The sequence below is a fragment of the Onychostoma macrolepis genome, chromosome 03, assembly GCF_012432095.1.
Source record: "Onychostoma macrolepis isolate SWU-2019 chromosome 03, ASM1243209v1, whole genome shotgun sequence".
Lineage (NCBI taxonomy): Eukaryota > Metazoa > Chordata > Actinopteri > Cypriniformes > Cyprinidae > Onychostoma > Onychostoma macrolepis.
The window spans coordinates 3,986,156-4,011,942 of record NC_081157.1 but is presented as its reverse complement, the minus strand read 5'-3'; positions in this window follow the sequence as shown (position 1 = coordinate 4,011,942).

The window sequence follows — 25,787 nt, the reverse complement described above, 5'->3', positions numbered from 1 at the left end:
GTAGCCTACATTCATTCACAAAAAGACGCAGTTGGATAGTTTGAATAAACACACATAAGAAACACACAATTGTTACTGAATCTGCTCACAGAACTAGGTTTAAAACGTTGCCTGCATTCTCCACCATCTGTAGCATATTTGCTTTATGAGATGAACATAATTAATCATGACGGGTTATCAATTATATATCCATCTTCAGGAATTAGCTGTAGTATTAATAGTACAATAAAATGATTAGTTCGTCCGCAGTACGGACCCTTCTATTGACTCGAAGGAAAATTATTTATCTGGCCACGACAAATAATTTCCTTACTGAAGCATTGCTTCCGAGCATGTAACAAGACCGGACGTTAAAGTGACTTCGTTCTGAGAGCAGCAGACACAGACAACCAAGTGTGAATACATATGGATGTTTATTAAACTACACTACAGGGGAACATGTAACATAGAACTAGACACAGACTGTTACGACCCTTCCAGGCTGTTGATCATCTAGGGAGTGAGAAGGGGAACATTTTAACAGTTCCTTTTCCTGTCGTTAGTGACCACTGGGTAGCAATTGAGAATAAGACAAAACCCGAAACGTCAAGTGAAAACAATAATTTAATTAATATAAAGTAAGATGTACACTAATAATTCAGAATCAAATATTAACCCACAAATGAACAACCCCACACTAAATATACCAAAGGAAAAATTAACACAAGTCACAAATAGGTTCTGGGGGGGGAGAACGAAGGGAAAACTGGATCGTGCCAAACAAAAGAAAGTAATATAATCAAAACGAGTCTTACTAAATCATTTCAAACTAATCCTAGACTAAAAAGAAAAGATTAAAGGAAAAGTCTTCAACGTCCATGACGTCGTAACTTCCCTACTCTCACTATCAAAACCAAAAATACAAAATGTGGCACAAACCCCTAACCTAGTGTATCTAGACAAAACAAAATTAACCTAAGTGTGCATTATGTATGTCACGTGACATCCTACCTAATCCCTTCGCCTCCAACCAGGTGAGCTCAACTTTGAAAGTTACTCAAAAGAGTTCCAACCTCCCAACTGAGAAGTTTACAAGGGTAGACCCAAAAAGGCAGGATACACATGACAATACAAAATGCTAGAAAACACAAACTCAGAAACAAAAAGAAACAAGCATACAAAAACAGGTCAGATTCAGAACAGGCAGTCAGTCTCCCGCTTTGCAGCCCCATGTCCCTTAAGTAGCGCGTTCACCAGGTGTAGAGCATCAGGCTGTTTGGAAGAACGCGCCCACACAGCAGATCAGCCAATCACGTCCTCAGGAAGGATTGACAGGTCAGGCAGCCAACCAGCACACGGCCTGTTAAAGGGACAGTGCAAGAGAAAAGAAAAATCCCACACAGAAAACAAGCAATAACCAAAAATACTCAAAACGTCCCAAGGGACGTAACACAGACATACACACATTAAACATGGATGCCAACGCAAGGAAGGCCTGGAGAGAGAGAGAGAGAATGGCAGGATTTTAACATCAGCTAACTAAAACCTGTTATGAACCATTAGATAATCACATCACCTTAATTAAAAGGGGTCGAAGCCTAGAAGCGCATCTAGATAGTTAACAAGCGGTTACTTGCATGGGTTTCGTGGGTGCTGAGTAAAGCATCCTGGTGCATGTATAATGCGTAGATTCCTGATGAATTCCTTTAGGAGTGAAAGCTTCGTCATTCCAGTCATGGGTGATTAGTCCGAAGTGAGTTGACAAAGTTACTGATCTTAAAATCTGCCAGAAGATCAGACTCCCCCCGGAAGGGGAGCCGTGAGGTTTCCAAGGTGATAAGTGTGTCTCTCACATAGTGTACATCATTGTGTGAGGAATAAAGAGCAGATCATTTTGATATCAAGAAAGAGACATCTGAAAGGTATTAAACCAGAGATACCTTCATACCTCTAAATATGAGTGTTTAGAGCTTACTAATATGAATAACGAGTGGTAACTAGGCTGATATAATAAGGAAACATACAAACAACACATGCATACACCAGATACATTTATAACTGCTTAATTATGGCCTAAATAGAGAAAATGTCTTTAGGTGTGTGTGTGATGTGTATTTGAAATCGTGGAGACAGACTAGTCTGGTCCGGGGGGTCACCCCCCCCTTCTGTGGAATGTGTTTGAAGCTTGATAAGGACACTTAGTCGATCCTTTTGCATCCTTTTGATAGTGATAAAGACCATCTGCAATTTAGTACCCATATAAATGTAAACGCTGAGGCCAGGTCAGTAATTTATATGCAAAAGTCAAAAGGCTAAAAGGGTCCCTTAAGACATAAAGTCCCAATGACTATCAAGGATCATAAGCAGATGTTACACTTAACTGGAAAATTATGATTGCTCAGATAAACACATTATATTTCAAATGTAATTCACTTAATTTCAACAATCATGTTTTAAATTTTGTTACAGTGCAATCTATGTTGACATAAAACAAAACAAAAATATGACATCTTAAAATCTCTCTGTGTGTCCATAAAATACAGAATCGTCCCAAACAGAATTGTGTTCGGAGTCAAAAGAAGACAAAAATACAAATTTATGCAGTCTGTTATGACTAGATGCGAAGAACATTGCCCCTTTTTAACCCTCATGTTATGTGCAGATTTCGCCGTGGATGTATGGGTACATATTATTGACCCAAATATTTTAATAAATAATAAATTACTTGCATTCAAAGTCTTATTTGTTGTTTTATTTCTTATTTACTCAGACAGTGCCTTGTAAATAATGTTAAATAAAGAATTCATTAAATATATATGAAATATACACAATATACACAAAATGGCAAGATGGATTACAACAAAGTAAAGGAAATGAGAAATCTTGAAGCATAACCTTTCCCCAGAAGCCAGGAATGATATGGTATTAAGAGAAGGTCTGAAATCTTTACACTGAGGGGTAAGTGTGTCTTCATTCTAGCTTCACTTCTTTCAGGTTGCTCAGTGCCCTCGGTGTCAGGCCAGGAGAGCCTCTATAAAGGAAAAAAAGCCATACAATCCTATAACTATGTAAGGGGGCTTTGATCTCCTCGTGAAGCCAGTCTCTCAGGAACTCTCGCAATGCAAATGTCATTCGTTTTACTAATCGAATTTGTTCTTTTGATTGATGTTTTATTATGCCTGGCAAAATAAATGTTATTTCTTGATTTATTCCAGACTCTGCTGAAATCATTATGACTATTAGACTGTGAGGAGGCTTTTGTTACCCCAAATCTACGGCCAGGATAGATCAAACTGAAGGTTCATGAATGAACGGAGCAGTAGGCACGTCATCGGAGACCTCAGATTTCTGTCTATCGCTAATGCTAGCAAGTTGTATGGGAAAAGACTAAAGAAACTACACTTTTTGTCATAAGCAAGCAGTTGGCGGCCGACAATTAGGTATTAGTCTACCTACACCCTCTGACTAGCATCAGACTGGCGAATTTGTGATCGTGAGACCGGCGCCTTCGGCCGACGCTAGGCTCAAAAGAGACATTAGGTCCCCAGTGAACGGATAACTGAAAATATAGCAAGTCCAGAATAATCGGATACTCAAATTGTAACACAACGGACGTTACGATCAGTTTCTAAATTATCATCGCGATTTGTATTCAATAAATATTTGAAATTGGAGTCAGATTTAAACGAGAAAAGAGTCAGAAATAAAATTAGAAACCAATATTTTAATAAATCAAGTGATCTTTTCCAGAAGCGCAAGGAAAGACATACACGCAGAGCTCCTTCGACCAGGCCGCTGGATTCCGCTGTTTGGGCTAGCGGGTGGATTCTTACAACTATAAGTATCATGCATGAAAGTATTACAAAACCAAAATATACATAAGCTTAAATTCAAATTAACATTTTTCCCTCTGGAATTTGCCTCACTGTAAAGGCAAGTTTTTGCAAGTCCCAGGCGGGAACTGCATGATCTGTAATCATTTCAAACTGTCTTCCCTCCAGATATTTTTACCAGTTCTCCACCACCGAAAAAAAAAAAAAAAAACATTCCTTCTCAGAGATGAAATATGATTATCTGCTCCATGAAACAATCGTGAGGCAAACATGTCAACACCTGAGATCGTGTGATGATCACAGTGACAGCACACCTTTCTCATACTGTGAACTCACACTAAGCTAATAGAGTGAGAGTGATACCAAGGAGTGTGTATGAGTGTGAATATGAATGAGAAGGACTCAATGCTAAGGAGTTTTTTCTATTGGCTTGGTCGGGCCAGTGGTTATTTAAATTTTTTTTTTACTTGCCCTGGACACAGTGCTTGAATTGAGCAGGGGCTGGGACGATCCAGGATCCCCTATAAAAATAGACAAAGGGATCCCCCAAGTATTTTTATTTTAGTAAAGAATTAGAAAAATCTGCTTAAATTCATGCAGTTAGTATATGGAAAATGTTTTTGATTATGTAGCATTTTCAGTCCCCTGCCCACACCCTCACTCAAATGTAATTTAATTACAGTTACTTATAAAATACTTGCGTTACATACAGTAAATAATTAATTGTTCAAAATTAATATTGAATTTGAAATCTAAATTTAGCGCCTAAAGATAAAATTGAATGCAGCGGCTTTAACCCTCTACGCACCGGCTCCTTCACTTTCAGATTTTCCTGATTCACAGAGAAACCTCAGATACATATAAGACTAAAATCAATAGAATCTAAAAAGCTTGAAGTGACTACTTTTAAATGAACGAATTCAACTCGAAAACAAATATTCCTGATTATGTCATCTGTATGAAAGCGAGGTAGTCTTTACCGTATCTAAACGTTTGAGTGTCTACTTTTAAATAAACGAATTCAAATCGAAAACGAACATTCCTGATTGTGTAATCTGTATGAAAGCGAGGTAGTCTTTCCCGTATCTAAAAGTTTGAGTGTCTACTTTTAAATAAACTAATTGAAATCGAAAACTAATATTATCTGATTATGGTGGTACAGTCTTTCCCGTATCTGAGCTCATTATATGCAGTCACCTGCGCGCAAACGCCCTCACCTAGATACAAAAAATAATAATAATAATAATAAAAATAGATTTATAAAAAAAAAATAAAATCAAGATTCATCTAATTTTCATCATTTTTGAAAGAAGACCTGTTATGAGGAATTTACCTCATAATAACATACCTCATAATTTGACACATGGCTTTATTCAGCAGAGAAGATCATTTCTGTAATTTATTTTTACCTATTAGTTAACGTGTTATTTTTACATAAACCTGATAACCTGATAAACGGATTTTACTACTTGGGCTTTTAGTAATTAGTAAAGTAATTTAAATTAGTAACTGTAATTAATTACTTTTTGAAAGTAACTTACCCAACACTGTGTGTAATGAAGTACAGATACAATATAACTGCAGTTCAGTGATACACGTGAAGATTTCAGATGCAGAAACTTCTAAGTCTGTCTGATAAAATTTTTTTCAACACCTAAGGTTAGGGACCAAATAAAACGCGTCTGCAAAATATATTTAAATAGATGAATTTTTTTATTACTTGTATTTATTTTTTATGAGCATTTTTAAAATAAAGCTCATATGATTAGGTTCAGTAATTTCACTTTAATGGCAATGAGGTTCTTTTCATTGCCAATAAAGTCTTCATGTATAGGCCCTGTACTGCAGTTATGCTGTATTGTGCAACATGTGGCAAGTTCTGTGGTTACAGTAGACTTGGTAAGTGTTTATTTATTTTTATTATTTTTATTTTTTGTAAATGTAGACTTCCTATAAAATATTCGTACAAAAAAATATTTGCCTATGGAATATTTCACCCGCATAGATTCATAGCAATGCATTTTATGGACGACCGTTTCCTGAACCTAGGAGAGGAGGTAATTGTGACTTTGCTACGACAATCTGGTGCTTCTGAATCAGTGACTGTATGTTTTGTTATTAGATTAATTATTTGCTATTGACTGTTCAAATGCGTAGTTTTGCGCGTTGTGTGCGTGTGTAGGCATATGTGGTTTACGAGACCAATTTTCAGGTTTACACACCAGCATTACAAGACCAATTTTAGTGGTCTCGTAATTCGGGAAATTTAAATTGCTATAATTATTGATTAATACTAATTTAAATAACTGTTAATGATTGTATGTTTAGTACATTACTGCTTTTATTAATTAATGTTGCTATTTTACTGTTATGACACTCCTTACATGTTTTATAACCTTTACAAACATTGTCCTCTATACCATGATGTGTATGTGTGAACTCGGAACAGTGCCCCTGTAGCTGGAAATTGGCATTGCAAGGTATACATATTGGCCCCAAATTACACACACATTGGCGCCATAAACATTCCCACCATATGCGGTTGGCCGTAAATTCTAGACACGTAGAGTACGTCAAGAAGAGCGCTTCAGTAAACAACGCAGCAGCATCTATGGTGAAAAAGTAAGTATTTAATATCTTTTATTTTTTATATGTATAGATGAAATCCGCGATTCCTCAACGTTAATTTCAGTTGTCAAATATTTATTTGATGTAATTTAATCACATAAAACTATAGTAATGGCACGTGAGAGGAGCGCTGCTTGTAAAAACAACTCTGAAACGCAAAGATAATGCAACTTGCTCTCTGAAGATAACCAACTCTAGAGCAGTTTATGTTTCAGGGTTAGTTCACTTCAGCGCTATCAGCTACATTTTATATAATCATCTCATACATATCTGATATGATTTAATATATATTTAGCATCAAACAGGGCTTAAAGTTCTCTGGCACCGTGCCGGATCTCCAGCGTGCAGCGTTTGGTTGAAAAAAAAAAAAGAAATCCTACATTAAAAAAACCTTGTTGATATCACTTTTGAGTCCATGAGTTTGCCTACCAATTGTATGAGAGGAGCACAGCTTTCACTCTCAACCAAACTAACATTACTAGCCAATCAGAATTGTTTGCTCTTATAAACACGAGACGCGCATAATAGTATCCAGTAGCAGAGCCGCAGCCCTGATGAATGGAGAAGCGTGACATGTTGAAAAAGCTGCGGCGCAATGATCAAAGATGTCTATCTAGCACATATTTACCATAGACTGTAAAAACATGGAAAAACTACAAAGCAGCGGAGCTTTGTAAATAGCTCAGAGTAATCATGTCATCTCCATAAGAACGATATGATTGCCAGAACAAATTTACCGGGATTTTTGAAAATGTCCTGTTCTTACATGATCTCTTAATGCAGGGTATATGCAGGAATCCTGAAGTTAATTTCAATACCTTTTTAAGACTTTTTGAAGACCTTCTCAAAATATTTTAAGACCTCATCGCACTTCAAGTTCTAATCAGCAACAAACCTTTAACTTAATAAACAGTTGTGGTTTGCAAATAAATCTATAGAGCACAACCATACAACAGAACTCAGAAAGGCTCGGAAGAAACAAAGCGCAAAAGAATAAATTGAAGCAATGGCAAGGTTTATTAAAATATACATTAACAAAGAGCAACAGTGAATCATATACTGATTCAAACTCCTGACATGTGCCTGACAAGTTCAGCTGTCGTGTTACTGTTAGGTAGTGGTGTCGCTGTTGGAGCACAAAAACTGGCGATGGACAGCTGCGACTGCTCTCTGCAGCCAACGGCGGCCTTGTGGCTAGCACCGTGCATGTGGGACTTGACAGCGTTGATGCCCATCGAGGCTACGCTAATCTTCTTTACAATATGTACAGTAAGCCTCGCGGTTGTTTTCAGCGACAGGCTTCAGCCATTGTTTAAACTCATCCTTCTCCAACCAGGAGTCCGCAAATTTACATTTCCCCATTTCGGAGTCTGTTTCGCGACGTGTGGAGGGCGACACATCAACACATCACCTAACCGCGCATTTCGCAAAATACGAGACGTCATCCGTAAACGGCGCACACGCCACAGCACGCCTTCGTTTTTAATAGTTATGGGGAGGAAAATAAATATATTCATGCATACTTTTTGGAGTCAAACTCTTTTGACAAAGCTTGAACAGAATTTAATACCTCATAAAATCGGGATTAAGACTTTTTAATACCTTTTAAGACCCCGCGGACACCCTGTAATGGTAATTTGCCGGTAATTTACCAGTAAAGACTGTATGTGTGAAAGGGGCTAAACTCTTCCTCTGCATATGAAGGGAGTTTGAGTTAACGTTCATCTGGGAAAACAGTATTCATTATCTCACTAGATTTGTAACTTAAATCATTTATAAACCTTTGCCAACACAGGAGAATACATCAACCTATTTCTAAATATGCCATTTATTGTACATCACAATTTCAAAATAAAAGTTTCTGTGTTTGCATGTGGCCAAATATTAAAATTTAATGGATTTAAATATCGTTTAATCACTCTGTAAAGTGAATCGTCAACAGGCCATTGGCGCCCTCTTGGGTATTTGTTATAATACATAATGTAGGCTACTTAAACAATTTATTAGGAACAATCAAAGCTGACTTTCAAAGCTGACTTTTTAGCATCATTACTCCAGTCACATGATCCTTCAGAAATCATTCTAATATTCTGATTTGCTGCTCAGAAAACATTTATTATTATTATTATGTTGAAAAGAGCTGAGGTTTTGCAGGTTTTTTTGATGAAAAGAAAGTTCAGAAGAACAGCATCGTTTGTAACATGATAAATGTCTTTATCATCACTTGTGTGCTAAATAAAAGTTTTAATTTCTATATATACTGACTCCAAGCTTTTGAATGGTATAGTGTATATTGTTATACTTGGAGTAGTAATGATGCTGAAAATGTAGCTTTGATCACAGGAATAAATTACATTTTAAAATATATTCAAATAGAAAGCAGTTATTTTAAATAGTAAAAATATTTCACAATATTACTGCTTTAGCAAATACAACTTTATGTATTTTGGATCAAATAAATGCAGGCTTGGTGAGCAGAAGAGAATTCTTTACAAAAACATTAAAAATCTTACTGTTCAAAAAGTTTGTACTGGTAGTGTGTCATTCCTGCAACAGATGCTGTCCAACAAGCGAAACAAGTAAATCATACCTGATATTTACGTGTTTTATTTAAGTGTTGCTGCTTCTTTCCATGGATTCAAGAAGAAAAAAAACAATCAGTAGTCAAGGAGCTTGTTTTACCATAGAATATCAGTGTAGTTGAACATCTGATGTTGGTACAGTGCTCTCAGAGGAAAACAGTTTGAAGAAAGTAAAAAAAAAAAAAAAACATTTGTGAGCATTTTAATATCAGGAGCATCTGTATATACATATACATATATATATATATATATATATATATATATATATAGGTTTTGTAGCCGTAGACTCACGCAAGCTTTGTACTATCGAGAAAAAAAAAGAAAAGACATTTTATATCTGAGAAACTAATTATTATTGTTTAGCACGTTATTAAAATCTATTTGTGAACAGAGTATTAATAATAAACATGGTCTAAACATTCTTAGACGCGTAGCATTCATGTTGTCGTTTGGGAAAAACCCAACTAACTGTTAGTAAATCTGTTCAAGTTTATGTCACAATAAAACATTAACTAATGCAAAAAAGAAACATTACTTACTCATCAGATTGATCTCCTCTTCTGGATGAAATCGTGTTCTTCTTTCGAGGGAAATCCTGCCTTTACTCAGCACGTCTTCTTCTTTATGTGTCTGAGTTCTCCTCATTAGTAAGTCCAGAGATGGGCACAAATACATCAAAATATATTTAAAATAAAAATACAAAATACTGCATGGAAAAATGTATTTAACCTGTTAGCTAGTACTCCCCATATTGGGACTCACAGCTGAAAATGACCTACCTAACTTTAAATTATACCAGTTGCTGACTTCAGTGTGCTACACACACAATTTTGGTATCTTTGGAAAGAAGACCCTTTGGGCTTCATATACAACATCATCCAGAGTTGAAAATGCTCAAAAAGATAAAAAAGTTATAGAGACTGAAGTGCCTTGAAAGAATTTGTACCACACTGAATTTGTTTTGATTTTTCATTTTTTTATTTCATATAAAAATACTTGAAATAAGTCCTGGAGCAATCCAGAAAAGTAATGGGTTGAAAGTCACATGTCTCATGAGTTTATATTTCAAATCTGAAGAAGATATCATGAACCATGAAGATACCTGTCACTTTAAATGCTCAAGCTCTTTAAAGCAGAAATGATTTCGATTGGCTGTCAATGTTTTTATTATTCATCATTTTTTTTGTGCTGTTATGGTTTTAGTTGTGGTGTGCTGTCTGTTATTCACTTAGATTTAGGATGTACTCACACTAGGGGATCTGATCCCGTGATTGACCCCCAAAGTCCAGTTCATTTCACAAGTGTGGCTGCTCACACTGTAAACAACAACCGTTTGCGTGTCCGCGCTTAATGCGCATCTCGGCCCAAGGCAGTTGCCTACCTTTGTCTAATGGGTAAGTTCGCCCCTGGACGTGTCAATAGCTCCCGCCCACTAAAAGCTCCACAGATATATTTGCATACCACAATGATATATAAATAATATAGAAAAAATTCTATCGATTTACACTTTATATCTTCACGAACATATATATTGTCGTATTGGCATAGCAAGCAGTAATGCTTAAAGTTTAATGAACACATTTGACTAGCTAGTTGATGATAAACCAAAATCTGACCAAAAAATAAAAACTATCAAGACTGACTAGTGCTAATGCAGTGCTAGTGCTCTTTTTCCCTTCACGCTAAGTGCAAATCTGAATGGTGTTCCATTGTAACCTTAATCAACAAGTACAACCGACTGTGGCATCCTCACCTTATCTTATGCTGCCTTCACAGGCTATCCCAATTGTTTATTTTTATTTATTTCATTTTTTTTTTTTTTTTTGTACATATGACTTTTCTAGTTGGAAATTGGACATGATTGCCTTTGTCATATTTTCTACTGGGAAACCCTGAGATAATTTCTATACCTAAGTTTCTGAGTTGTGCAGGCCATGAACATGGTGGAGGGGAAAACAGTTGCTGCTGGAACAGGTTTTTTTTTTTTTTTTTTTCTCCCATGAAAGCAAGATGACCTTGTTTTAATGTAAAATTATGCACATCGTATAGTGCAATAACCATTTCAAGCATTTTGTGTGTTTTATACACCGCAAAACAGCATGTATTTGACTGAAAATCCAGAATCATCAACAAGCTGACTATATAGCTAGCTCTGTGAATGTTTATATGGTTGTCAACGAATGGGATGCTAGATTTCATTCAAAATTAAATACCTTAACCCTTATAAAGGCTTCATTTCCTGTTTACACTACCGGTATTTGGGGTCAATATGACCCCAAAATTGAAAGAGTAATTGTAAAAAAATTATAAATTTTTAATCATACAAATAATATATCATTTTTTTTGTTAACTTCTCATCTATACATTAATGCTGTGTTTTTGGAGATATGAAGTACTTTTGTACCTGTTTACCACAAAAATTCTCAACTACATCATTAGCTTGCATGTGAAATATTAAATTATTATGAATAAATCTCTTAAATGATTATCTAAATTGAATTTAAATCGTTTCTGGATATTGATCTAGGTGTTAGGTATGCAATTCTTCCATCTGGTGGTTAGAAAAAAACTTGTAGAAGTCACAGTTTTTGAAAGAATAGTGTAATGACCATATATATCCAGCAGAGGCCCATAGAGAGCCATTCATTTTTCTGGAAGTGGTCAACTGCTCCTCTCACAACTTTTCTGATATATATTTTGTAAGTATATATTGAAACATTATAAAATACATTACAATACATATTTTTGCCAAAGTTTAGAATTTGTTTTTGTTGTTTGATGTATTTTGAAGAGCCCGCTTTTGCAATAATGCCACATAAATTTGCAGAAATGCCACACAAGTTGTCACTAAAACGTGATTGCAGGTACATATTTATTTCAATCTAAAAAGTAAAATAAAATTTTTTTTTACATAAATGTAAATAAAACCAAAAAAAAAAAAAAAAACCCTCAACTAAGCTAAAAAACAACAACTGCAATAAGCAAGATATGAATGGTGGGTATGTGTGTAAGAGAGAGTGTGTGTGTTCGTGTGTGTGTGTGTGTGTGTGCGTGTGTGTACATATGTGAGTGAGTATGCTCGTTCCACATTGCATTTGTGCTCTAGTATCTGGCTTTAATTTTTTTGTGTGGACATTTTCAGATTTATGCAGAATTTATTGATTTTATTTGCCAATTTCTATAAAAAATGCTCTTTGTTACAGTCACACGTGTGTGTTTTTGTGTGTGTGTGTGTGCGCATGTGCATGTGAGTGAGTATGTCTTTTCTACATTGCATTTGTGATCTAGTACCAGGCCTTCATTTCTGTGTGAAAATTTTCAGACTTATGCTGGATTTATTATTATTTTTTGACAAATTAAAAAATATATATATAGGTTTTTTCGCATTTCCCATTCATTTTCAATTGGGGTCATATTGACCCCAAAGACCTTATTAGGTAAAAAAAATTACATACCTTCGGAACAACCGAATGAAGCCCATTTTTTTTTTATGTGAATACAGATAGAAAATGTTGAAAAGTAACAAAATCTTATTCCACTGAGATGAAGGGAAACATATTTTTTAACTAAAGAAAAGTCGACTGGGGTCATACTGACCCCAAAGAAAGGATTAGGGTTAAATATCTACAATTTTGGTTTTAATAAGATTTTCCCAGGAAACCTCGCGTCCTCCATGATTCCTGTTCTTTCCAACAGCACTTGAATGCAACAAGCATGTAATCAGGACTTCTGAAATCCTGAAAACTTGCTTACACAATTCTAGTTGGAGTCATTCAGCTGCAGCTCACAAGAATGAAAGTGGCATGTCTAAACTAGTTGATAGGCAAGGCAAGTTTATTTATGTAGCACATTTCATACACAATGGTAATTCAGAGTGCTTTACATAAAAGAAAGTAAAATAATCATAAAAAAAAAAATTAACAACAATAAAAACAAGGAATTTTAAAACTTTTAAAATGATTGAATTTTTTATTTATTATTAATTAATTAAAACAATTAAGAATAGAATAGAAAATGATTATACATAAAACACAGTGCAATCAGTTCAGACGTAGCAGGAAACCAGCAGAGGTTGATTGGCAAAAAGTATTTTATCTATTTTGAAAATACAAAAATACTAAGATTAAATGTATTTAAATACAAAATGCATTTGATTTTGTATTTCAAATACATATTTTAAATACATGTATCTGAAATACTGTCCATCCCTGACTTCACCTATGAAATATCAGGCAATAAAGCATTTTTTTTAACAATGGCACTTAAAAATTACAACTAAAATGCTGTTGCATTATCAATGCATTAATGAAAATGCATATGGGATGTCATTTTGTATTTCTGTGAAGAAGACTAACAATAGGTCCAAGGCTGAGAATTTGCTGAAAGCTACTTAAATATTTCCTCTATTTAATAATATTAACTTACAATAATGAAAGACGACCACGTGTTGCCTCAGGTAGATTGCATGCTTTCTTGCGTGACTGGATGATGGGCTCATGAACAATAATCATGTTGCATTCGCATAAGCTGATTTGCTGGATGGCAAAAGGGAATTGCTTATCTCAAACCCCGCTCGTTGTGAAGCGGGAAAGAACAGGGTTTGATATGTGTCACACCTGTTCATTCTTGCCTGCCTTAAACCCTCAAATACAAAAGTAAGGGGAGGATGCGTTTGCTTTTGGAAATCCCACATTTCAATGAAATCACATAATCAGTATTTTTTTTTAAAGCGAAACCATTCCCTTTTCGTTATTTCAGAGAGGGAGAAAGTGCTGCAGGAGACTTAAATATTTCCTCGGGGATGGCAGGAGCTCACACAGCCATTCATTAAAACTTATTAACACAAAACACCTATGTATTTTCATATTGGGTTACAGATAACAAAACTCATATAACTTTATAAGAACTTTTAAATCATTTTAATCTGCATCTGTGCAGTAAAGGGGAGCGTGGGGCACAAACTAACACGGGGCTAGTTGTAACACATGTGGTTTAAATATTTCCACACATGCTAGAATAACCAAATTTACTGTTGCTACATCACAGAGAAAAAAGTGTGCCAAAATTCAAAAATCTTTTGAAGACATAGCTGAATATTTATTTTATCATAGTAAAAGTACATTTGTGGCTGAAGTAAATTTTTAATCTCAGTTTTTAATATTCATTTAAAATGAGACAAATCTGCTATTATTTTAATCTCCAGTCTGTTATTTATCCGTTTAGATGGTTTTTAATGCTCCGCTAACTAGCAGAAGACACTAACCAGTTTTAAATTCCAGCTGTGCAGATGGGGAACGTTATAACACTGCGTTACAATAAACTATGCTATTATATGACATTAGTTATGTAATTTACTTTTTTAATGTTCAGAAATTATTATTATTATTATTATTATGAGAGAATGAGTTCGCAGGTTGATTAATATAAACATGATTATAAGTTGATCCCTTGTCATTTGAGATGTAACTTAAAGCTTAATAAAGTGTCGCGGATAAGTATGTAAAATTATTTATTTGAACAAAACAACGGTAATTTTCTGTAAATCTACATCTGTTATGGAAGTTTCCGGGCGAGCAGATTCTCCGCAGCTTGGCACCTCCGCTCTATCGCTATGACTCGTCAGGATTGTAGTGCGTTCTCAGTGTTCTGCTGGTATGCGGCTGATTTCATGCCCAAGGTAAAGCTGTCCACAAAGCGCTGTGTTGCCAGATCTCGATTGCTGAAATACACATTGCGTTTGATGCAAAACTATCTTGACTAAATCAAATGAAAAAAAAAACATTGTAACTGTATATTTTCAAGCTTTCTTGAGCAAAGCAACAACTTTAAACATAATGTCATGATATTTCTCTGGAACACGGAGACGAGGAGTAATGCAAAACACAGGTTTTACTGAAAATCCAAACATGGAGAACTCAGGAGACACGGTAAGACATTCGGGTAGACAATTCAACAGCAGACAGGAAACAAGGGGAAGAACACACTATAAACAGACAGAACTAACGAGGGGAAAACGAGACACACCTGGAATCCAAATCAAACACAGCTGGGACTAAATGAACTGAATGGGGACAAGAACAGGAAACAGCAAATATGGGAGAGGGACACACAAGACATGGGGACACAAGTCTGACACATAGCCTATCTTACATTTTTGGTCATAGACAATGTTGAAGATGTATGTTATTGTCAACATGCCTAAGTGGTAAATTAATCTTAATCTCAGCACTCAGCATACGCCGTTAAAAAAGTCACCGCTCTTCACTGATTTGCCCACATTGTTTTAAATTGTACTGTATAGCTGTGTGCTGCGTTCGGGGCTGTCCTAAGCATGGTTACAATGTGTTTATAGTCAAACTCTAAAATTAGATCATTTTTAATCCCCAAGAAATTTAATCATTTAATTTTATTGACAAAATATTTTAGTTTGTCTTGCATATTTTTTTCATTAGACCAGACAACATTTTTAGCTGTCATATGGTCATGTTACAACCCTCACATGTTACAGTGTTACAACCTGGGGCATGTTGTCCCATTCACTTCCTTTCTTTTAAGGTAAATAACGAAAAACGTATGCACTGTAATTATGAAGCAAAGTGACATATTGGTACTAGACAAGTGTGAAATTAATGTGGATAAAAAAAAAATTATGCCCTGAACCCCACGTGGATTTACATAAACTGAGAAATTCAAAAAGTGTTAGGTTGTGCCCCCATTTCCCCTAAATCACTAATGAAACAAATGTCAAATATCAAGCGTTTAATACTGTCAAAATCTTAAGACTTCATTAAAAATGTCAAATGATATTTGAGCGTGAGTGGGTATATTCTAATAGGCTACTCATGGTACCACTTCTTCTAATAAAATGAAACAAAACAAAATAAAATAAACATTTTCAGACACCCTTTACACTCACCACACTCTTTTACGTAACAACACAAACTCGGATGCTTGTGAAGGCATGTCTCAGCATGTAGGGTACAACGTGGTTAAAGGCACACCTTAGGAAAAAAAGGTGCTTTTAAATTTATAATTGCAGAAGAAAAAATATACGTTTTTATTGAACATTTATGGAGCAACACATTTTGTGTGAAAATAAATCATACAAGCAGTTTATTTTGTTTAAAAATCTTATAAATGTAAGAGGTTGCATGGGGGGGGGGGCTTTTAACCCACACACGGGGCAAAATGCACGTAGCATTGATACAAATACTTTAGCTAAAATAATGTTATTGTTTTTAATGTCTAAATTAATACTTGTTCAAAACAATCACTTTAGCAAAGGTTGTACTATTTTCTGTTTATTTTGATAGATACATTTTTTTTTGTTTCTATTTTAAAATACAGAAACAAAATCATTTTAAAAAGTAAAGATTCTGTAAGCATTTAAGGAGATCTCATAATATTTTAATATAGATTTACAGTAGTAACAACAAATGATATTTTATGATATGATTAATATCATATTTTTAAATATGATGGTTTCATTCTAAACATGGTGATTATCTCTAAGATGGACAACTAACATAATATATTATATTTACTGTCTGAATCTAACCATGTCATGTCAACAAATGGAAAAGTCAGCCATCTATTAATTAATTGCATCTTTTATGTGAAATATCTTACTCAGGTCAAAACAATAACTAAAACAATAACATGCATTTTGTATGGTCCCTCTTATTTTGTTAAAATAATTAACATTTTGCAGATTCTGAAAGGGGGATGTACATTTTCTACCCTAACTGTATATGTAAGGGATAATCAACGGCTAGCCGTGCATTACGAAAGGAACAATTGACAACGGGCCGTTGAATTATTAGAAAAAATAATGCATGGCCGTTACACCTGGGGTGTGCATTATTTTTCTAATAATACTAGCAAATACTAGCATAATTATACAGAACGTTAATTAGGTAAAGCGATACACGAATTGAAATGGAAATAATGAAATATATTTATATGAAATAAATATAAGAATAGAGCCCTAACAAGTTAATATAGCCAAATAATAATAATATTAATATTAATATACAATATTAAATGAAACGTTTAATATTAATAAAAAATATTAAATCCATCTCTGATAATCCCGAGTTGCTATGGTCACGTAGGTTTTTTTACGCATTAAACTCGTGGCCACGAGAAAAATATGTCGTTCCCTCAACATAAGAAGTCATGGCCATGAGAAATGGATGATGTTGCCTTCGACAAAACGATCTTGTGGCCACAACATAATATCATGTTCCCACGAGTTAATATGACGTTCCCACAAATTAATATCTTGTGGCCACGACAAAACTAAGTGAACCGAAGACGTCCCCTCAATAAATGCTATAATTCATGCAAATAAATGTGATCTATTATTAGTCCATTATTCCGCTTATACTATGGTTGCCACACCTCAAGGCATCGATCAGATGATATATTTCAAGGCATTTGTCCGGTTTTTCTACTTAAATCGCTATTGTGAGTAGGATTAATTTCTTCCCCGTCTCATCCAACGCCTCCATTGCTAATTCAAAAACGTAATTTTAAACCGTAACGGAGGACTGAGCCGTTGATAGCAGACTATATCTCCCGCTCTCTCTCCCTTACAGACGGAAACATAATACACACGCTAACGTTGTTAGTGCTACTCTGACGATTTTATCAGTAAAATAGTTTAGCAACTTAAAGGCTACATGACATTTCTCACAAGCGATCGGGCGCTGTATGAGAAATTAACTTAAAGTTTCACTATTATTAGCGATACTGCTGCCAAACACTTTTGAGAGACACAGACTCACACACGCTCTCTCTCTCTCATAACTTAGTTATTAGCTGCATTATAGTCTGCTATCAATGGCTCAGTCCTCTGTTACTAGGTCTAAAATTACGTTTTGGAATTAGCAAAGGACGCGTTTTAGTGCGTCTCTTGAGATCAGGGGAGTGAGGTTTACTTGCACAGCATCTACTCGCTGGCCTCCGTTATATACTGTATATAATATGGCTTTCACTTTGTGCAGTTTCGATTCCTCATCCATGTTAGTTTCTTTCTCCTGCAGATTGGAGGATTCTGCTGCTGGGAAGAAGTGGATCAGGAAAGAGTCCACATGCAAACACCATCCTAGGCAGAAATGTGTTTAGAGAGAATGTCATTACTTCAGTCTGTGAGAGGAAACAAGCAACTGTGGGTCAGAGGACTCTCATAGCAACTGACACTGAATAAGATAAGGAAAGGTAACTGTATGTCTCCTCTTGGTCCTCGTGTGATTCTGCTGGTCATTAAACTGGATATGGATCTCACAGATGATGAGAAGAACATCGTGACATGAATTCAGATCAACTTTGGAAATGATGCTGTGAATTACACTGTAGGGTCAGAACGAGTCAGACAAACTAAGATTCGATCAGAACATCGAAACATGAGGAGCCGAAATTCCAGAGAAGCCCAACAAGACGTCATAAATCTGTCAGTGATACTCTGGTGCCATGAGTCTGGAGCAAGCCTAACCAACAAGCCTCTTTCACAGCTCGCAACATTAAGACAAAAGAACACTTATTGATAAATCCAACGCAGGAAGGAGATCGTCAAATTTGGGGCAAATAATCAAGACTGATGGTCAAAGAGATGGCCATCATATGCGTTCCACGCTGGAAATCACGAGCTTCCTTAGATTGACTTTTTTCCCACACATACAAGACAAAGACTGAGACTGAAATTCTTTAGGAGACCTTTTAACCTCTCTCCGGTCTTCACCTACATAGAACTACACAGAGACTTTCTTTTTCATATGCATATAAAATCATCCTAAAAGGACATTACTAAGCATAACACTAGAAAGTTTAAAAACTCAGGACACCATCAAATCTTCCCTTCTCCCTTCTCCCTTCTCTCTTCTGTCTTCTCGCCACCGCGTTTTAACGCTGTTTTTTAGCGCTCTTTGAGCGTGCTCTGGCCTACAGGCCAGTTGCTACTTAACACCACGATGAGAAGTAAAACCACCTAGTCTCATTACTCATTTTATTCTTTTACTTTAGTTTCTTTTCTTTCTGTTGAGTCTCGTGTTCAAAAGTTAAGTTTGCCGCAAAGTCCAGTTCCGACTGCACCCGCTTCAAACTTCAACCAGCAACTGACTCCACGACCATCCTCAGCCAACGCCCAACCATTGGCTTCCCAAGACATCACTTCAAAGACTACTGAACTTCCAGCCAATCGGCAACTCGGGGAAACCCCCTTTCCTGTGACTACGATGACAGAAGGGAATCCCTGTAACACAAAGGCAACGCAAGCAAGTAACCTCCAGGTCTAACTGAGCTGGTGCATTTAATATTAAATTTTAGCCTCATTGAGAAACTCAATGCGAGGGTTAAATAAGTGATTGACGGTTGTTCAGATTTATGCAATAGCCCATATTGCTGTAAACTTGGGATTTCACATTCTCATTGTAGAACCTGGTCGAAAAGAACGCACACACATGAGTTTAACTTAAGAACATTCCACTGGAACTAATCTTCCATCATCAGCTCGTAAAATGAGCAAATGACCAACACAACGCCCCAATTCTATGACTAGCGTCCGGCCATACTCTCCTTACCACCTCGATAGACTCGTAAAACATGATAAGGTGAGGATGAAATGTCCACGCTACATCTGTTTGGGGTTAACAACCAATAATTACTCCTTTGGAGAAGCTCCAGAACCAGAGCGTTCACGATACTGCGACCCCGCTTACCATAAACTACCTTCTGATAAACAAAAAATTGACTGACTTACAACTTCGTCTCAGCTAAGAAGATCACCAGAGCCACACAACGTGATACTCCTCATGACCTCACGACCTCAGATTTGGCCTCCCGCCTTCCAAAGGAATGCGCCTCGTTTCTCTTCTTCTCATAAAAAAACAGAGAACACCCAAACTTCTATGGACTTTGCCCAAAAGGACAATCCAGAAAAGACTGCTGCTATTAAAGCAATATACTCAAGAGACAATATATATATATGAATGTGGTATTTTATGTTTCATTTATCTTACTGTAGTTATCAGAACTTAGGATATTTTAATCTATGACTTAACCCGTTTAGTAGGTAAAATTATAGATATTCGATGTGACAACTATCTCATGTCTGGTATTAAATTACACGTTATTTTGATTCCAACATGGTGAAAAGGATGAATGTTGACTTTTAGCATCATAAGGTATGATTATAACACTTTATAGAAATCTGCTAGGATATTTCCTCCAGGTGACATATTTATGAGCAGCTAATGTATGCACGAAAAAGAAGTCGTGCTGGGCGGGGCTCCGCCCTACAGAGACAATGTGATTGGGTCAGACAGTGAATAAGATGGACTTAATTCTGTCCGATAAAACAGACACCCAACTTTGCAAAGTAAGAACAACTGGGGTTGAACGGTTTGAACAACTGGTGAAACTGCAAGGAACGTGGCTGAAAGTCTGGGCGTTGCCCCCTGATCGTGCTGCAAACATCTGGCTGATCATCTAAAAGACTTCAACACTCTTCCAAGGTCGTTTTTATTCTCAGGAAAGAGAATAGCTTAACTTTCTTCAAACTGCTTTGATCTTGCCATAATGTGTGTATGTGTGTGTATGTGTTTCGTTTTGTATTGTACCCGAGAATAGTAAATAAACTCTCGATTCATTTTTAATGAATAGTCTGGTGCCTTGATTTTCAAATCTTAAATTATTTGCCATAGATCGTGTTACCTGTTGCTCAAGCAAAATTTCCCAATCAATTCTGTATTATTATCAACAATAAGCAGAATTACTAAAATATACTGTATTAATACTCGCTGGTCAAGTCGTTAATAAGGTATAAATTATACAAATTTTGATTAATATCAATTAATCAGATCGAAACCGAATTTTTACGATTTGGTTCCCTAAAGCTAAAGGATAAAACCTTACATTTACGTTACATCATTCTCTAAACTCATCCTTTCTCTCTTTCTGCAACGTGTGAATGCGTGTGTTGATGTGTTAGATTAGTTTATGTCTTAGGTTTATATAAATAAAGTCTTATTTATATTGAAAAGAGAAGTATCTTGTGTTTTGTGCTTACAAGTTAATATCTTAATCTGCCGATCTTGTTACTGTGCTTATTAATAGTGTTTTCACTATATTTTGGATTTTAATATCCAGTGCAGAATTAATGTTATACGGCTCGTTCAGTGAATTGCCGGCCGACTTGTTGATCAGCCGCAAAACAGTGATTCTGTTCAAATTCCCTATACAATCATAAATGATTCCCTTTGAGCTAAATGAAAATATTTACATATTAAACCCTACAACACCTTCATCTTCTTCACCCATACTGATCAACTGAATGGTGAATCTGTGGAAGATCACATCAAACAAAGTCCTGACCTCCAACTCCTGATTGACCAGTGTGAAGGCAGATTTCACTCATTCAACAACAGGGACAGACAAAACAGAAATAAAGTCAAGGATCTGGTAAAGAAGATGAAGCAAATAGTTTGGCACAACAAAGTTTTTACATGCCGCCAGAAGTTACTGATTTGAAGTCAGCTGAAACTTAAAAAAAAAAAAAGTTGAGAATAATACTTTAAATAATAGTCTCAGTTGCTGTAATGATACTGAAGCAGTCATGGTGGTGACAGCAGTTAAAGTATGTTTTATAGTTACTGAAAAATTATTAGACAATCGTCAATGGGTTGTGTGATGTTATGCCAGACAATGTCTGCCTATACAATATCCATGTTTTATTACACTGATTATTCTCGTAGTTCATTAACATGTAAATAATAATCAAATATGTAATGATATTAGGGCAAGACTATAAACAAAACATGAATTCAGTGACCAGACTGAGTTTATTTTTCTATATCTTGGCAAGAAATTAATTTCATCATTCAGAATTCCAGGTATTCGCCAATTAACTTGTTTTTGATCATCACAAATCCTTATTTTTATTTTCTTTTTTACTTTTTGAATAAAAATTCCTTTTGTGTCAATACCCTTCTAATGCACAACATGGGTCTAAAATGACCCATATCCATTCCTTATTTCAATCATAGCGGAGTGTTTCTTTGCTGAATCTCTGAAATAAATATTTCCCTTTCGAGGGAACTTCGAACTGCGTCCTCTAGGGGTCGCTATTGTCACCTGATGAAGTAGCTGAGCTGCGCCGCACCACGGATTTGGCTCTCCGTGCCACTAAGCAGGCCGCCACTGCTATGGGCAGGTCTATGGCGGCCATGGTGGTAACGGAGAGACATCTGTGGGTGAATCTGGCAGATGTTGGGAAGAAAGAGAAGGGCTTTCTTCTCGATGCTCCAGTCTCGCCTTCTGAGCTTTTCGGTACCTCCGTCGAGACGGTGGTCGAGAAGTTTCAACGCTCTCGTCCGGACCAGAGTAAGAATTGAAACATCTACTCCCTTTCCTCGGGGGGCCTGTCATCTGCCCTTATCTTCCCCTCTCTAATTCCCCTGCAACCACCGTTTTTATTCCACCTGACCGAGGTTGGGTGGGGACCAAGATAGAAACCTGCGCTTTAAAATCATTGCAGTCTCTATGCTGGACTTATGATGTTTTGGTGAAGTTCTATGTTTCATAGAAACTACCTTACTGATGGTCCGGACCCGACTCTTCGGATTTCGCCTCCGGGACTGATCCTCATGCGCAGGAACCATGGATGGGTGAGTACGATCCAGTTCTACTGTTTACTGGTATTTATGTGTTCCACACTGGCAACACTGCAGTTCCAGGACCTGCAGGTCTTTTTACTTCAGTTTCTTTGGTTTGAGAAGGTGCATGGCTATCTGAGGATATCTATGTACTAGCTTAGGGACTGCTCCCCTTCTGAGGGTTTTTAAGTAGCAATCTCCCTGAGCCCTTGCCTAAAGTGTGCGTCTCCCCTGCTAGGGTTTAAGTACGAGCTGGCATTGCTCCCCTCACCATTGAGGGTCACCTATGAGCATGCTGCTCCCATCTGAGCGTCTGAGATTCCTCTCATGCTGAGAGTTGAGTTCTCCGCTATCCAGAGCTATGTTGTTGGTCGAGCTAGCATCGCTCCCCTCACCATTGAGGGTCACCTATGAGCATGCCGCTCCCATCTGAGCGTCTGAGATTCCTCTCATGCTGAGAGTTGAGTTCTCCGCTCTCCAGAGCTCTGTCATCAGCAGCCTCAGGTTGTTAGGTCTCTCTATGCCTCCCTGTTGGGTTGCTCTCCTTGTTGGTAGAGTTGGCATTGCTCCCCTCATCATAGAGGGTCACCTATGAGCATGCCGCTCCCTTCTGAGCATCTGAGTTCCCTCTCATGCTGAGAGTTGGGTTCTCCGCTCCCCTAGAGCTCTGTGTCCCATATGCTCTCCTTGTGGGTCGAGCTGGCGTTGCTCCCCTCACCATGAGGGTCACCTATGAGCATGCCGCTCCCTTCTGAGCGTCTGAGTTCCCTCTCATGCTGAGTTGGGTTCTCCGCTCTCCAGAGCTATGTTGTTGGTCGAGCTAGCATTGCTCCCCTCACCTTAGAGGGTCACCTATGAGCATGCAGCTCCCTTCTGAGCGTTTGAGTTCCCTCTCATGCCGAGTTGGGTTCTCCGCTCTCCATAGCTATGTTGTTGGTCGAGCTAGCATTGCTCCCCTCACCTTAGAGGGTCACCTATGAGCATGCTGCTCCCTTCTGAGCGTCCGAGTTCCCTCTCATGAGGAGAGTTGGGTTCTCCGCTCCCCTAGAGCTCTGTGTCCCATATGCTCTCCTTGTGGGTCGAGCTGGCATTGCTCCCCTCACCATGAGGGTCACCTATGAGCATGCCGCTCCCTTCTGAGCATCTGAGTTCCCTCTCATGCTAAGAGTTGGGTTCTCCGCTCTCCAGAGCTATGTTGTTGATCGATCTAGCATTGCTCCCCTCACCTTAGAGGGTCACCTATGAGCATGCTGCTCCCTTCTGAGCGTCCGAGTTCCCTCTCATGAGGAGAGTTGGGTTCTCCGCTCCCCTAGAGCTCTGTGTCCCATATGCTCTCCTTGTGGGTCGAGCTGGCATTGCTCCCCTCACCATGAGGGTCACCTATGAGCATGCCGCTCCCTTCTGAGCGTCTGAGTTCCCTCTCATGCTAAGAGTTGGGTTCTCCGCTCTCCAGTGCTATGTTGTTGATCGAGCTAGCATTGCTCCCCTCACCTTAGAGGGTCACCTATGAGCATGCTGCTCCCTTCTGAGCGTCCGAGTTCCCTCTCATGATGAGAGTTGGGCTCTCCGCTCTCCAGAACGGTGTTCCAAATCCATGTTATGGTAAGTGTGCACGCTAGTCTCTGTGCACTTTCTGAAAGCCACGTTGTGGTAAGATCGCACACCAAGTGTTTTGCGATCTTTCTAAAATCCTGTATGGTATGGGTTACGCGCTGCGGCTTCGTGCCTTTTCTTTGAGTCGGTCAGGTCCCGGTTTTCACCTTGGGCCCCACTCTACTTATGTATCCCCAGTGATACTGACTTGAACAGGGTGTTGCTACCAAGGATCTGTTGAGACAATTCCTTCAGCGAGCTCATGCAGAGCAAGCAGTAGCCCCTGGGTGACAGGCTAAGGCCTAGTTACTATCCTAGGCGCTTGGTCGTATCCCCTTAAAGGAAACTCCATTATATCTGATTCCAAGCCTTTGAGCTCTACCCTGGGTCCAGGAGGCCTGGGCCCGGTTGCATGAAAGCCCTTAAGCTAAGAAATCCCTTAGTTATAAGGTTAAGGGAACCCTTAGTGAAACTTGGGTTGCAAGAAAAATCCTAAGGGTCAACTTAAAGGAACCTTAAGGTTGTCATTAAATATTCCCCTTAATTATCTAAGTGTTCCCTTAAGCATTGCTACAAAGTCCTTAGTAACTATTTCACCTTGATAAATTTAAGGGACCAAAACAGCTCCCTTAAATCATCTTAATCTCAGTATTTTTAAGATTTTTGAGCTCAAATGTAAGACTTAATACATTTTCTAAGACCTGCACAAATAAAATATCATATAAGCATAGTAGGGCAATGACTATGGTAACATATTAAACTGTAAAATGACTGTAAATTGCATGACTTACAGGTTTTCACAAAACAAAACAAAAAAGTATATAATTTAAGAAATTGGATGAGTTGTATTAATTATTATAAACTTAAACAATTATAATTAATAAATTATTAGCCTACATTAATTAAATAACAATATAAATGTAATGTATGCCTTAACTGTTTAACTTTTTATAATGCATTATCTTCTTGTCAATCCACCTGTTCACATTTACAACACTGCGTGTTTGCAGCATCAAAACATGGGTTAATTTTCACATTTATTAACATTTCCGTCATTTTTCAGCAGGAGGCGCTTTCACTTTAGAAACAAAGCGGTTTCCTCGGTAACGACTGTACACAAAACAGCGCAGAAACGGGCAGCGCTCGTTTATTTGTTCGTGTTTTAGTTGGTTAGGTTTGTATTTCGTTATGTTCTGTTTATTGTCAGAGATATACATATCTATACAGTTTATTGTGAGATGTAGTAACTATAGCAACCGCGGCGCCCATTGCCGTATGTTGCCAGGAACTACCGTGAAACGCTTAGTATAAACGCTTAGGTAAATGTGACAGTTAAGACGTTTGTTGCAACGCTCTTAAAGAAATCCCTTGCCTCAGGGATTTTTTTCCCCTCAGGGATACTCCAAAGTCAAATTACTTAAGGACTTTCATGCAACTGGGCCCTGGCCTCTAACAGGTAAGTTCTGGGGTATGCAGCTCAGGTTTTTGGCCGAAGGGGATAATGTCACTGACAGCCGTCG